The sequence below is a fragment of the Bubalus kerabau genome, chromosome X (assembly GCF_029407905.1).
Source record: "Bubalus kerabau isolate K-KA32 ecotype Philippines breed swamp buffalo chromosome X, PCC_UOA_SB_1v2, whole genome shotgun sequence".
Classification (NCBI taxonomy): Eukaryota; Metazoa; Chordata; class Mammalia; order Artiodactyla; family Bovidae; genus Bubalus; species Bubalus kerabau.
The window spans coordinates 71,828,415-71,842,401 of record NC_073647.1 but is presented as its reverse complement, the minus strand read 5'-3'; positions in this window follow the sequence as shown (position 1 = coordinate 71,842,401).

Sequence of the window (13,987 nt, the reverse complement as noted above, 5' to 3'; positions counted from 1 at the left end):
AATGGATACAAAAACAAGACCCATATATATGCTGTCTATAGGAAACCCACTTCAGATCTCAGTTCATTTCAGTTCCGTTCAGTCGCTCATTCGTGTCCAACTGGAATTCCATCACCTCCATTAGCTTTGTTTGTAGTGATGCTTTCTAAGGCCCACTTGACTTCACATTCCAGGATGTCTGGCTCTAGGTGAGTGATCACACCATCGTGATTATCTGGGTCATGAAGATCTTTTTTGTACAGTTCTTCTGTGTGTTCTTGCCACCTTTTCTTAATATCTTCTGCTTCTGTTAGGTCCATACCATTTCTGTCCTTTATTGAGCCCATCTTTGCATGAAATGTTCCCTTGGTATCTCTAATTGTCTTGAAGAGATCTCTAGTCTTTCCCATTCTGTTGTTTTCCTCTATTTCTTTGCATTGATTGTTGAGGAAGGCTTTCTTATCTTTCCTTGCTATTCTTTGGAACTCTGTATTCAGATGCTTATATCTTTCCTTTTCTCCTTTGCTTTTCACTTCTCTTCTTTTCACAGCTATTTGTAAGGCCTCCTCAGACAGCCATTTTTTATTTTTATTTTATTTTTTTGCATTTCTTTTCCATGGGGATGATCTTGATCCCTGTCTCCTGTACAATGTCATGAACCTCTGTCCATAGTTCACCAGGCACTCTGTCTATCAGAGCTAGTCCCTTAAATCTATTTCTCACTTCCACTGTATAATCATAAGGGATTTGATTTAGGTCATACCTGAATGGTCTAGTGGTTTTCCCTATTTTCTTCAATTTAAGTCTGAATTTGGCAATAAGGATCTCATGATCTGACCTCAAGACACATACAAACTGAAGTGAGAGGATGGAAAAATACATTCCATGCAAATGGAAATGGAAAGGAAAGCTGGAGTAGCAATCCTCATACCAGACAAAATAGACCTTAAAGCAAAGAAGATTACAAGAGATAAGGAAGGACACTACATAATGATCAAGGGAGTAGCAATCCTCATACCAGACAAAATAGACCTTAAAGCAAAGAAGATTACAAGAGATAAGGAAGGACACTACATAATGATCAAGTGATTAATCCAAGAGGAAGACATAGCAATTGTAAATATCTATGCACCCAACACAGGAGCACCTCAGTACATAAGACAAACACTAACAGACATAAAAGGAGAAATTTCTAGTAACACAATAATAGTAGGAGACTTTAACACCCCACTCACACGAATGGACAGATCATCAAAACAGAAAATTAATAAGGAAACACAAGTCTTAAGTGATACATTAGATGAGATGGATCTCATTGATATCTTCAGGACATTCCATCAAAATGAAGAAGAATACATCTTTTTCTCAAGTGCAAATGGAACATTCTCCAGGATACAACACATCTTGGGTCACAACAAACCTCAGTAAATCTAAGAAAGTTTAAATCGTATCAAGCATCTTCTCTAATCACTATGAGACTAGATATCAATTATAAGAAAAAACTGTAAGAAACACAAACACATGGAGATTAAATAATACATTTCCTAATAACCAACAGGTTACTGAAGAAATGAAAAGGGATATCAAAAAGTTTCTAGAAACAAATGACAATGAAAACACGACAACTCAAACCTATGGGATGCAGCAAAAGCAGTTCTCCAAGAGGGAAGTTTATAGCAATACAATCCTACCTCAAGAAACAAGAAAAACATCGAATAGACAACCTAACTTTACACCTAAAACAACTGAAAAAAGAAGAAGAAGAAAAAAAAAAAAACCCAAATTAGTAGAAGGAAGAAATCATAAAGATCTGAGCAGAAATAAATGAAAAAGATATGAAAGAAACAATAGCAAAGATTAATAAAACTAAAAGCTGATTCTTTGAGAAGATAAACAAAATGGACAAGACTTTAGCCAGACTCATCAAGAAAAAAAGAGAGAAGAATCAAATCAAAAAATTAGAAATTAAAAAGGAGAGGTTACAACAGACAATGCAGAAATACAAAGGATTATAGGAGACTATTATGAACAACTATATGGCAATAAAATGGATAACCTGTGAGAAATGACTAGATTCTTAGAAAAGTTCAATCTTCCAAGACTGAACCAGGAAAAAATAGAAATTATGAACAACCCAATTACAAGAACTGAAATTGAAGCTGTGATAAAAAATCTCCCAAAAAACAAAAGCCCAGGATCAGATTGTTTCACAGGAGAATTCTATCAAACATTTAGAGAAGAGGTAATGCCTATCCTTCTAAACCTCTTTCAAAAAACTGCAGAGGAAGGAACACTTCCAAACTCATTCTACAAGGCCACCATCATCCTGATACCAAAACCAGACAAAGACAACACACAAAAAGAAAACTGCAGGCCAATATCACTGATGAACATAGATGCAAAAATCCTCAACAAAATTTTAGCAAACAGAATTCAGCTACACAGGTCTGCAAGGATTCTTCAATATATGCAAATCAATCAATGTGATATACCATATTAACAAATTGAAAGATAAAAATCATGTGGTCATCTCAGTAGATGCAGAAAAAGCCTTTGAGAAAATCCAGCACCATTTATGATTAAAACAATTTAAAAACATGGGCATAGAAGGAACCTACTTCATCATAGTAAAGACTATATATGATAAGCCTACAGCAAACATTATTCTCAATGGTGAAAAACTGAAAGCATTCCGCCTAAGATCAGGAACAAAATAAGGGTGTCCACCTTCACCACTATTATTCAACATAGTTTTGGAAGTCCTGGCTATAGCAATCAGAGAAGAAAAAGAAATAAAAGGAATCCATATTGGAAAAGAAGTAAAGCTCTCACTGTATGCAGATGACATGATATATCAAAAACCCTAAAGATAGTATCAGAAAATTACTAGAGCTAATCAGTGAATTTAGCAAAGTTGCAGGATACAAAATCAATACCCAGAGATCACTTGCACTTCTATGTACTAACAATGAAAAATCAGAAATAGAAATTAAAGCATCAATCCCATTCACCATTGCAACAAAAATAATTAAATATCTAGGAATAAACTTACCTAAGGAGACAAAAGGACTGTACACAGAAAATTATAAGATACTGAAGGAAGAAATCAAAGACAACATAAACAGAGGAGAGATATTCCATGTTTCTGGGTAGGAAGAATCAATATTGTGAAAATGACTATACTACCAAATGCAGTCTACAGATTCAATGCAATCCCTATCAAATTACCAATGGCATTTTTGACAGAACTAGAACAAAAGCTTTCACAATGCATATGGAAACACAAAAGACCCTGAATAGCCAAAGCAGTCCTTATAAAGAAGAATGGAGCTGGAGGAATAAACCTTCTTGACATCAGATTATACTACAAAGCTACAGTCATCAAGACAGCATGGTACTGGCACAAAAACAGAAATATAGACCAATGGAACAAGATAGAAAGTGCAGAAATAAACCCATGCACCTATGGGTACCTTATTTTTGACAAAGTAGGCAAGAATATACAATGGGGCAAAACAGCCTCTTCAGTCAATGGTGCTTGGAATATTGGACAGCTACATGAAAAAAAAAAAAATGAAATTAGAACACTTCCTAACACCGTACACAAAGATGAACTCAAAATGGATTAAAGACCTAAGTGTAAGACCAGAAACTATAAAACTCTTAGAGGAAAACATAGGCAGAACACTTGATGACATAAATCAAAGCAAGATCCTCTATGACCCACCTCCTAGAGTAATGGAAATAAAAACAAAAGTAAACAAGTGGGACCTGATTAAATGTAAAAGCTTTTGTGCAGCAAAGAAAACTATAAGCAAGGTGAAAAGAGAACCCTCAGAATGGGAGAAAATAATAGTAAATGAAACAACTGAGAAAGGATTAATTTCTAAAGTATACAAGCAGGTCATACAACTCAATGCCAGAAAAACAAACAACCCAATCAAAAAGTGGGGAAAAGACCTAAACAGACATTTCTCCAAAGACGACATACAGATGACTAACAAACACATGAAAAGATGCTCAACATCACTCATTATTAGAGAAATGCATGGCCATCATCAAAAAGCTACAAATAGTAAATCCTGGAGAGGGTGAGGAGAAAAGGGAATGCTCTTGCACTGTTGGGAATGTAAATTGTTACAGCCACTATGGAAGATGGTATAGAGAGTCCTTTAAAAACTAGGAATAAAACCACCCATAAAACCCAGCAATCCCACTCCTATACCATGAGGAAACCAAAATTGAAAGAGACACATGTATTCCATTGTTCATTGCAGCACTATTTACAATAGCTAGAACATGGAAGCAACCTAGATGTCCATTGACAGATGAATGGATAAAGAAGTTGTGGTAAATATACACAATGGAATATTAACTCAACCGTAAAAAGGAATGAATTTGAATCAGTTCTAATGAGATGGATGAACCTAGAACCTATTACACAGATTGAAGTGAGTCAGAAATAGAAATATAAATACCGTATTCTAATGCATATATACGGAATCTAGAAAATTGGTACTGAAAAATTTATTTACCAGTCAGCAATGGAGAAACAGACATAAAGAGTAGACTTATGGACATGGGGGGAGGGGAGGAGAGGGTGAGAGGGTGAGATGTATGGAAAGAGTAACATGAAAACTTTCATTACCATATGTAAAATAGAGCTCTTGGCTATGGCGCTATGGCTCAGGAAACTCAAATAGGGGCTCTGTATCAACCTAGAGGGGTGGGATGGGGAGGGGAGATTGGAGGGAGGTTCAAAAGGAAGGGGATATATCTATACTTATGGCTGATTCATGTCGAGGTTTGACAGAAACAAAATTCTGCAATATGCTTCAATAAAAAAAATAATTAAAAAAATTAACAGCACAAAAATGAAGCATGTAACTTAGACTGAGAGCTATACAGTAATCCTACTTTGAGGAAGACTGGAAGGTGGCTGGGATTAAAAAAGAAGCAAAGGATAGCCTTGAGCATCACAAAAACACCAAAATATGAAAACTCAGGTCACTGTCATGGGGGTGGGAGGTGAGACAAAGGTAAGGCAACGTGGATAAAGAAGTAATTTTCATATTTTGTGCTCGTATTTTTCATACTAACACCAAATATGAAAATTACTTCTTTGACTGAGTGACTGAAATGAACTGAACTGAACTGATTTTTCATACTTGGTACTCATTATGTAGTTATTGGTTGTTTGGTTGAATGAATGAATGAATAAAGTTTGAGGTCATATACTAGAGTGTTAAATGAGTTATCTATCACTGTGTAACAAATTTCCTCCAAACTTGTCTGTTTAAAACAACAAGCACTTATTATCTCACATAGTTGCTAAGGATCAGGAACGTGGGAGTGATTTATTTAGGTAATTTGGGCTAAAGTTGCAATTAAACTGTTGGCTGAAGCAGTCATCTCAAGATTTGACTAGGGCTGGTTAATCAATCTAGTTTCAAGCTCACTCACATAGTTGCCAGGTCTTGGTTCTTCATTGAATGCTGGCAATATATATCTCAGAGGAATGCCCAGTACATATAAGCAAGATATGAATACAAGCTTTTATTATTATTACCTAAAAGCTCTAAGATGTTGTCAAAACATTTTAAGCAGATGAGTGACCTGATCATCTTTGCTGTTTCAGAACACTCCTTCCAGCTTTAGTGTGGGGAATGGACAGGAGAGGAGAAAAGCAGAAGGGAATGACATCTATTAGAAAGCTGTTACAAATGAGAGATGGTGCTATTCAGTTCAGTTCGGTTCAGTCACTCAGTCGTGTCCAACTCCTTGTGACCCCATGAATTGCAGCATGCCAGGCCTCCCTGTCCATCACCATCTCCCAGAGTTCACTCAAACTCATGTCCATCGAGTCGGTGATACCATCCAGCCATCTCATCGTCTGTCATCCCCTTCTCCTCCTGCCCCCAATGCCTCCCAGCATCAGAGTCTTTTCCAATGAGCCAACTCTTTGCATGAGGTGGCCAAAGTACTGGAGTTTCAGCTTTAGCATCATTCCTTCTAAAGAACACCCAGGGCTGATCTCCTTTAGAATGGACTGGTTGGATCTCCTTGCAGTCCAAGGGACTCTCAAGAGTCTTCTCCAACACCAAAGTTCAAAAGCATCAATTCTTTGGCGTTCAGCTTTCTTCACAGTCCAACTCTCACATCCATACGTGACCAATGGAAAAACCATAGCCTTGACTAGACGGACCTTTGTTGGCAAAGTAATGTCTCTGCTTTTGAATATGCTATCTAGGTTGGTCATAACTTTCCTTCCAAGGAGTAAGCGTCTTTTAATTTCATGGCTGCAATCACCATCTGCAGTGATTTTGGAGCCCAAAAAAATAAAGTCTGACACTGTTTCCACTGTTTCCCCATCTATTTCCCATGAAGTGATGGGACCAGATGCCATGATCTTTGTTTTCTGAATGTTAGGCTTTAAGCCAACTTATTCACTCTCCTCTTTCACTTTCATCAAGAGGCTTTTCAGTTCCTCTTCATTTTCTGCCATAAGGGTGGTGTCATCTGCATATCTGAGGTTATTGATATTTCTCCTGGCAATCTTGATTCCAGCTTGTGCTTCTTCCAGCCCAGTGTTTCTCATGATGTACTCTCCATGTAAGTTAAATAAGCAGGGTGACAATATACAGCCTTGACGTACTCCTTTTCCTATTTGGAACCAGTCTGTTGTTCCATGTCCAGTTCTAACTGTTGCTTCCTGACCTGCATATAGGTTTCTCAAGAGGCAGGTCAGGTGGTCTGGTATTCCCATCTCTTTCAGAATTTTCCACAGTTTATTGTGATCCACACAGTCAAAGGCTTTGGCATAGTCAATAAAGCAGAAATAGATGTTTTTCTGGAACTCTCTTGCTTTTTCGATGATCCAGCAGATGTTAGGGTGGTGCTAATGAAAACAAGGGCAACCCACTCCAGTGTTCTTGCATGGAGAATTCCATGGACAGAGGATCCTGGTGGTTTACAGACCATGGGGTCACAAAGAGCTGGACACAACTGAGTGACTAACACTTTCACTTTTAATGCAAATGATGGACAATGGATTCATGCAGGGTATATTCTAGAAGTAGAGCCACCTCCACATGGATTAGATGCAGCTGATGACAGAGAGAGAGCTAGGGAACATAGGAGGAAGAGCAAGGTTCTTCATGGAGGTGAGGTGAGAATGGTGAGTTGAATTAGGACAATGTGGAATTTGAGGTACTGGTAAGACATTCATGAGGAAATGTTCAGTTGGCAATTGGATCTATGGGTGTGGATCTCAAAAGATAGATCTGGGCTAGAGATTTAAGAGTCATCAGCATATGGGTCACTGAAGCATGGGTGTGGATAAGATTACCTGAGGAGAATAGGTCTAGTGAGAAGAGAAGGTTGCCTAGGGAAGAACCCTGATGGTCACCAGCAGTGAAGAGATGGCTGGAGGAAGAAGTGCCTGTGAAGGAGAATCAGAAGGAGTGGCCAGAGAGAAAGAGGAAAACCTGGAGGGTCTGGTCTCATATAAGCCAACACCACATCTCATGGAAAGAAGGAAAACTAAACAGTGCCAGCGTTGCCTGCTGAAAGGCGAGGTCACAGAAGATAAGGGTTGAAAATGATCCATTGAATTGACAAAGAAAGAGGTCATTGGTGATCTTCACGATAATCATATCACTGGAATGGGGTGGGGGTGGGGGTCCCCACCCCAGCCTCCTTCTCTCAGCTATGAATGTACCATCATGGAATTTCTAGACCTTGGAGTTGAGTACCATTTCCTCTTCGCAAACAGAACCTTTGATCCCACAGGTCAGCCTCTTAGAGATCTAGATCCACGGGTGGAATTTACTGGAACTGGAGTACTCCTTGACCGGGAGAGTAGTAATACATAATATAATCTAGTATTTGAGTACTAACCACTTTATGTGGATAATCTGATTTAAACCTGACACTAACTCTATGAGGTGGGCACACAGCTGCATACGTCAACTTCTTTATTATCCTCAGGTAAGAATCTGGTGGCCCACATCACAGTGTAGACCTGGGCTGAGCTGAGTTTGGCTAGGATCAAGGAAGATAGAAACAAAGATCCTCAGTCACTGGAGAACTTCTGCAGCCTCTAGGCTTCAGGAAGTCTTTTCTGAAGAATGTAGAGTTATGAGGGCATTTTCTCATGGGAATTATTGGAGCAGGACTGTCTGAAGCAGGGGCTGTCAGATCAGGGACTGTTTTAGAATATCATCCTGGAGACCATGATAAACAGCCCCAGGGGCCATCTAAAATGATATTCTGTAAGCACTGGGAAGCCTTTAGCCATGGTCTTCCACTCTTCTCCTTCTTGGGTGGAGAGGAAGCTCTAGGAACCTCAGAAATCTAATTTCACAAAGACCCAAGTCCTCAAGGGAGCAGAGAGAGCAGATTGCCATTTTAGATGGTAGCAGTGTGGGGACTGCAGTACTCCCAGCTCCTCTGTTAAGATCTCCAGCACGCACAGGTGTCCATATGCCTGGCATATGGAGACTTCATTGCCCTCAGTCCCTCTCCTGTGGCACTCAGCCCATTAAATCACAGGAAGGTGAGAGAAGCTCATCTCCTCCATCAGACCATGAATTTCTCAATCATGGAGAGGAAATACTTTTTGTGTGTTGCCCCCCATGCCTTTTCCGCCTCTAGCACAGTTCTAGGTTCAGAGTGATCCTCAATAAGTATTTGTTGAATTATTGAATGAAAGAATGAATGGCTTTTTCCTAGGGCTGGTCCTTGTTCCAGCTCACTTCTTATTTGTATGCAAAACCAGACTAACCTCCCTAACCAGCAGACCATCTGTTGCTTTTTCTAAGGCAAGGATAATGAACAATAGTGTGAGAAGGCTAGGTCAAGTTGATTCAATTCAACAAGTATTTAGTAAGCCTGCTATGAAGCTAGTACTGTGTTATGTGCCCTCTCAGAACAGACACAAGCCTATCGGGTGCAAAGGTTTTGAAAATCAATCTTTCATTAAAAAATTGTGAATCACTACATTGTATACCTGAAACATATAAATCCACTCTACCTCAATTTTAAAAAAAGGAAGAAAAAAATGAATAACAGAGAGGCAAGCATATATACTCTTACTTAATATGTATCATATGTAAAGAATGCCATGACTGTATGTTCATACTAATAGAAAAAAATGTTCAAAATATTAAGTAAAAAAGGTAATTGCTGTGACATGCAAAATATGCTATCGATTATAATTATGATATCAATGTCTAATTTATTTTTTTAAAGTATTTATTTATTTATTTATTTGGCTGCCCTGGATCTTAGTTGCGGCAACTGGATCTAGTTCCTGACTAGAACCTGTTCTCTGACCAGGAAGTGAACCCAGGGTCCCCGTATTGGGAGTATGGAATATCTTAGCCACTGGACCACCAGAAAAATCCCATCAATGTCTAATTTAAATGTACTACCATCAGAGAAAAGAAGGTATGATACCAATTCTTAAAATTTGAGGCTTACTTTACTGAAATGTTATTTGCATTAAAGTCTACTTTTGCACCTCCCCAAATTGACAATTCAGATATATAAAAAGGTATAAACTAATATGACAAACACCCAGGTACCCATGACCCAGCTTCAAAATTTAGACATAAGCAGTTTGCACAGTTCAAAAGGCTCTAAAAGTCAAGAAATTTTTTTCTTTTTTTTTAAGTTTGGCATCAAAATTCTTCTGATCACAAAACCTAACCTGGACTGACCTAAAGCTATTTCATAGTCTCCATCTATCCCACTCTGTGACCAACCATGCATTTCACTGCAGAAATAGTAATATGTTTGATTACGAGGTGTTGCCCCAGACCACACTGGTTATGTTACTTAGTGTTGAGTACCTACTGTATGCTGCTGCTGCTGCTGCTAAGTTGCTTCAGTCGTGTCCGACTCTATGAGACCCCATAGATGGCAGCCCACCAGGCTTCCCCGTCCCTGGGATTCTCCAGGCAAGAACACTGGAGTGGGTTGCCATTTCCTTCTCCAGTGTATGAAAGTGAAAAGTAAAAGTGAAGTTGCTCAGTCATGTCCAACTCTTAGCGACCCCATGGACTGCAGCCTGCCAGGCTCCTCCATCCAGGGGGTTTTCCAGGCAGAAGAACTGGAGTGGGGTGCCATACCTTTTCTAAAATCCAAACTATTCTGAATTTCCGAACATACATGGTCACATGGTCTGTAGGTAAGGCATTTGCAAGTTTGTGGTCTGTTGGGCCACAATTTGGGGCTTGGTTACTGAACAGTGTTTCCCAATGTTCCCCCAAAGGGAGGAGGAAGGGATGGAAACCGGCTAGGCAGCCCAGTGTCAGGTACACCTCCTTGTACTCCTCAGCGCCCACCCCCAGGCCTCTTCCCTAGGCTCCACCTTTCTTTTGGTGCTGGCTTGCCAAACTCAGCAGCAGGCTCACCTTATATAAATGTCTTATACCAACTTTTCTGTATTTGTCTCAGCTCCTCCTTATCCCCTAGGTTCTACGCGTTCCTCATCCTATCTTTTGCCCTGGTTTTCCCTCTGTTTTTTTTTTAAATTATAACTCCCTGCCTCGTACATGTGTACACTCAGTTTCTCAGTAGTGACTCTTTGAAATGGCTCCACTATCCATGCCATTCTCCAGGCAAGAATACTGAAGTGGGTTGCCATTTCCTCCTGCAGGGGATCTTCCTGACTCAAGGATCAAACTCGAGTCTCCTGTGTCTCCTGCATAGGCAGGCAGACTCTTCACCACTGTGCCACCTGTGAAGCCTCTCACATACACACTCCTTATTTATTTTATTTTTCGCTGTGCTGGGTCTTCATTGCTGTGGTTCTTTTCTCTAGTTGCAGCAGGTGGGGGCCACTCTCTAGTTGCAGTGCTCTGCCTTTTCACTGTGATGATTTCTCTTATTGCAGAACACAGGCTCCAGGATGCTTGGGCTTCAGCAGTTGTGGCACACGAGCTCCAGAGCACAGGCTCAGCAGCTGTGGTGCATGGGCCCAGCTGCTCTGCAGCATGTGGATCCTCCTGGTCCAGGGCTCAAACCCATGGCCTCTGCATTGGCAGGTGAATTCTTTACCACTGAGCCACCAGGGAAGCCCCTCTCCCTCAGTTTTGAAATTCCTTTTTTTCTCATCTGCTCCCTCCTTCTCTCTGCTATTGATCTGAGTTCCTTGAGTTCTGGATCATCAGCTTCAGACCCATTATCCTTTCCCATTAATATTTGGTGCAGCTCTTTCTCTCTGGGGCCATTGTGTTGAAATATACCTCTCTTTTTTCTACTCTTCATCTTCCAGTTTACTTCTAAAATAAGCATATTTAAGTTAAAAAGTCAATTTAAAGAAAAATATCTTAAAAGTATATAGTAGTATGCTGTGATATGGCTCAAATTCATGATGGCGATACTCAAATGATTGTGGGAAACTTGTTCAATAAACCTTTTTCCACATGAAGGGATAATTTTTTTTATTTGATTGATGGGCCATCTAGTGGTGAATGGAAGATGACAATCTTAGTCTGAGAAAATGCAGCAGATCTTTAAAAGAAAAGCCAGTTTCAACCCTCAGCCACTCTAACAGGTCCAAAGCACTGTCCTACGAAAATATGTGTACAGCAAAGGTCAAGTCCCACGGGGAACATAGCTGTATGTGATATATGACTTTAGCTTGAGATTGTTGAGGTAAATAATATGTATGATATATGTGTGTTCATATCACATACATGCATCTCAGATGACTTGGCCAAATTCAGAAACTCCACAAATGCTCCTTACAGTCATCCCAAGGATGTTTTGACTAGGGCAATGCATGTGACTGCCTTGTGCATGCATGTGTGTGAAGTTGCTTCAGTCATGTCCGACTCTTTGTGACCCTATGGACTACAGCCCACCAGGCTCCTTTGTCCATGGGACTCTCCAGGCAAGAATCCTGGAGTGAGTTGCTGTTTCCTACTCCAAGGGATCTTACCAATCCAGGGATTGAATCCATGTCTCTAACATCTCCTGCATTGGCATACAGGTTCTTTACCTGGAGTACTACCTGGGAAGCATGGTGACTGCCTTGTATCAAACCTTTATTCTGGGAGGCCACATTAAGAGAGAATTAGTGCTGTGTGAGGTAGGAAATTGTTGTTTGAGAAGGGGATGACTTAAAAATCGTATCTCCCAATTTCATAAATCAAGGCTCCAAAACACTCAAGTCATGACGTATTGATTGGTAGCCAGTTACTCATCCAACTAACATTTACTGAGCTACCAAAGAGTATTATGGGGCTTCCCAGGGGGGCACTAGTGGTTAAAAACAAACAAACAAACAAACAAACAAAAACCTGCCTGTCAAAGCAAGGTCAGGAATATTCCCTAGAGGAGGAAGTGGCAAACAGCTCCAGTATTCTTGCCTGGAAAATTCCATGGACAGAAGAGCCTGGTGGGCTATAGTCCATGGGGCCACAGAGATGGTCATCACTGAGTGATTGAGCAAAGAGCATTGTAAGACTACTCCAAGTCCTGTTAACACACATCTGGGGACTTCCCTGGTGGTCTAGTGGTTAAGAATCCACCGTCCAATGCAGGGGACACGAGTTCAATCCCTGGTGGAGGAACTAAGACCCCATATGCCTCACGGCAACTAAGCCTAAGTCCTCTAGAGCCTGCACCACAACGAAGACCTGATGCAACCAAATAAAATAAACAAACAAACAAAAAACACATACCTATATGTTTACTAAAAGAAATATATCACCTAGTCAAGAAATACATACAGTAGAGCTAGGCACATTTCAGATACAGGGATTTCCAGGGAGCTGAGAAATGTGTTCCCCTTATGTGCTTCTCTCCAAGTCGCCCAAGTTGGAAATTTTAGCTAGAAAAGCTAAATGATATATAGTCAAAGCTATGGTTTTTCCAGTAATTATGTACAGATGTGAGAGTTGGACCATAAAGAAGGCTGAGTGCTGAAGAATTGATTCTCTCGAATTGTGGTGCTGAAGAAGACTCTTGAGAGTCTCTTGGGCTGCAAGAAGATCAAACCAGTCAATGCTAAAGGAAATCAACCCTGAACATTCATTGGAAGGACTGATGCTGAAGCTCCAATACTTTGGCCACTTCATTTGAAGAGCTGATTCATTGGAAAAGACCCTGATGCTGGGGAAGATTGAGGGCAGGAGGAGAAGGGGTGTGATAGAATGAGATGGTTGGATGGCATCAGCCACTCAATGGGCATGAGTTTGAGCAAACACTGGGAGACAGTGAAGGATAGGGAAGCCTGGTGTGCTGCAGTCCTTATGATTTAGCAACTGAACAACAACAACATATAGACTTTAAGATAACTTTCAGTGATTATTCTGAAGTACTTGAAGAGCTTCAAAAGTGTCTACATTTAGAGGCTTCTCTGGTGGTCCAGTGGTTAAGATTCTTTGCTTCCAGTACAGGGGACACAGGTCCAATATCTGGTCAGGGAACTAAGATCCCACATGCTGCATGATGCGGCTAAAAAATAAAATTAAAAAAGGTCTGCTTTTAGAGTGACTGACCATCACAATTTCCCTTGGAGAGTCTTGGTTTTTAGCACTGAAAGTTGTTCATCCTGGGAGACCTCCCTGTCCTCGATCAATGGGTACTGTTGTTCACTCTAACTCCCTTAGGATCTTCAGAGGATTAAACTTGAGCAAAGGATCCACCATCTAAACAACCGAGAAACAGTAATAATTTAAGCTGGGTTTGAGTGGTTACTAAATGCTATTTAGGTACCACCCTCAAATGATCTTATGAGGCAAGAAGAGAGGAAAGTGATTTTCTCTGCAAAGGAGGGGCAAGCTCAGAGAGGAAAATAAGCTAGAACTTGCCTGAGATGACTTAGTTAGCAAATAGCAGAGACAGGATTTGGACTCAGACCAACACAGCTCGAAATTCTGAATCCTTAAGCAGCATGCCATATCCAGACAGAGCACTCCATCCCAACTCCACTGCTGGTCCCAAGTCATTGACTAAGGGGAATATGGAGTTATCAATGACTTCAAGATTTCTT